General features: G+C 53.1%; 1 protein-coding gene across 1 annotated transcript in view; it reads left to right on the top strand.

Annotated features, from left to right (window-relative positions):
• Positions 1-2,390, top strand: part of RAB43 (RAB43, member RAS oncogene family) — a 22,337-nt gene that overhangs the window by 741 nt on the left and 19,206 nt on the right. The window lies entirely within an intron of this gene.

Here is a 2,390-nt window from a genome sequence, read left to right as displayed (position 1 = left end):
GTGAGAAGCTGCAAGGGGAGGAAGCCAGGGCGGTCCTCCTGCGGGGCACAGCCCCGGGGTGGGGCCGCAGAGGGGTGAGAGGGCCCGTGCTGATGTTGCCCTGGCCACCCGGGCTGCTCCCAGCCCTCAGCCAGCACCAGCCCAGGGCTCCTCAGTCAGCAGCTGCTGCAGCGTACTGTTGCATTCTTGCAACTCTTATTTTCTCGTGTTTTGCAGCAGGCATGCTTCGGCATTAGGAGCACGCTGTCATGCCTGGTGTTGGGTCTTCCTGGTGTTTTTCCATCTTTATTTCTGATCTAGGGCACGTTTTCAGCCCTAGCCTGGGCTCTGCCCATGAAAGAGAACTCGGATGACGTTGTTCGAGGCTGTATATTTTAACAGCCGTGTCTGTACACAGGAAAAAGTGGAAAAAGATGGGAGGAAGGAAGTGGAGAAAGGCCTCTCTCCTCTTGGCGGAGCTCTGACCGGGAGGACTCAGAGGTCACAGCAGATGCTTCCGTCTGCCGGCGAGCCTTGCGCCCCCGTGTGGCAGGGCACACACAGTGCAGGTTCATCCCGCCAACCCACCGTTCGCTTTTAAGAATATTAAATTCCTTTCGGCCCTGCGGGTCTTTGCTGCTGCACGAGCTTCCCATCGCGGTGGCTTCTGTCGTTGGGGAGCACTGGCTCTGTAGTTGTGGCGCGTGTGCTGAGTAGCTGTGGAGCACACACCTAGTTGCTCCACACCACGTGGGATCTTCCCGGACCTGAGATCAAACCTGTATCTCCTGCACTGACAGGCAGGTTCTTTACCACTGAGCCACCACGGAAGCCCAAGAATGTTAAATTCGTGACACATTTTTAAAAAACATATTTTTATTGATTGATGGTTTGCTGCACTGAGCCTTAGCTGTGTCATGTGAGATCGTTCATTGCTGTACATGGATCCTCTAGCATGGCTCAGTAGTTGGAGCAGGCAGACCTAGTTGCTCCGAGGCGGGTGGGATCTTAGTTCCTGGACCAGGCATTGAACCAGCCTCCCCTGCATTGCAAGATGGATTCTTCACTACTGAGCCACCAGCGAAGTCCCTCTTGACACATTGTGAAAAATTTGGGGGCTATGTGTTACTTATTTAAGATTTGGGGCATTAGGTGAGATCAAGATTTTTGCATTACTGCAGTTCAAAGGAGCATAATTCAGTTTCAGATAAAATGCCACTCAGGAATTTGCCCCCAAAGAGAGGAAATGCAGGTAGTTTTTTAACAACGTGACTGAGATATACTTGACAGACCATAAAAACCTATTGCTAGCTTACAGCTCAATGATTTTAATAAATCTGGGTCATGCAGCCCTCATGACAGTCCAGTTTTACAACCGTCCCATCACACCACAAATGCAAATGGTGGCTGGGTTTTCTGGCAAAATCCATACCCAGGTCAGCATTCCAACCCCCGCAAACCAGTTCCAGGAAAGGCCAGTTCAGCTCGTCAAGTGTCCGGTGCACCCACAGCTATCTGGCCTTCCTTCCTCTCCCCCTGCCTCCAGAGGCAGGGCCTTGGCCTGTCCTGTCTCTTGGACACACATTTCCCTCTCCACCTGGTGGTGCGGGAGGCCAGTCAGAGCTGAAGGCAGATGCTGCTTTCTGGGGCCCTGGGCTTTGACAGGTCCCAGAGCTAGCCCAGTGTGTGGAAGCCTTCTGTCCCAGGCCCTTCAGTCTGCTTCTGCCCTGGATAGAGGCTGTGTCCTATGGCCCTAACCTGATGCACCAAAGCTGGGCTCCCAGACCTGCTCTCCCTGGCACCTGGGGGGCCCTGTGGTGCCATTGGGCGTTTCCCATGGGAGTGGAGCTCAGTAACTCTTCCCCCTTCTCCATGGGTCTGCCTTACCTCCTGGCCCAGTTTGTCTTACTCGCTCAGCCAGTAAAGGTGGTCCAGGCTCTTGGGCGTCCTGGTGGACTTGCTCTCTGTGGTCTCCATAAGCTACAGGAAGTCCCTCTTCCCTTGTCTGCTGGGGAGGGTATGGATGTTTCTCTGCCTTGTTCGTTTAAATATTCCAGAGTCTTAGAAGCATACCTGACCCATAACAGACATTAATCAAAATGTAAACTCCCATGGATTTGGAGTTTTATAGGAGCCCCCTTGCAAAGGGGGCCCCCCTTGTAAAGGGCAGGAATGTTATCAGTTCCTGTCCATCCAGATGACTGTGCAGACGCTGGGGGAATGGGTCCCATTTGATCTAGGAGCCCCATGGACAGCAAAGACATCCGACCAGTCCATCCTAGAGGAGATCAGTCCTGGTACTTCGGCCACCTGATGCAAAGAGCTGACTCATTTGAAAAGAACCTAATGCTGGGAAAGATTGAGGGCAGGAGGAGAAGGGGATGACAGAGGATGAGATGGCTGGATGGCAT

This window comes from Bison bison, unplaced genomic scaffold (genome assembly GCF_000754665.1).
Source record: "Bison bison bison isolate TAMUID 2011002044 unplaced genomic scaffold, Bison_UMD1.0 scf7180017864482, whole genome shotgun sequence".
Classification (NCBI taxonomy): Eukaryota; Metazoa; Chordata; class Mammalia; order Artiodactyla; family Bovidae; genus Bison; species Bison bison.
Note: the sequence above shows the minus strand (reverse complement) of the source record. Positions and strands in the feature narration are given on the sequence as shown.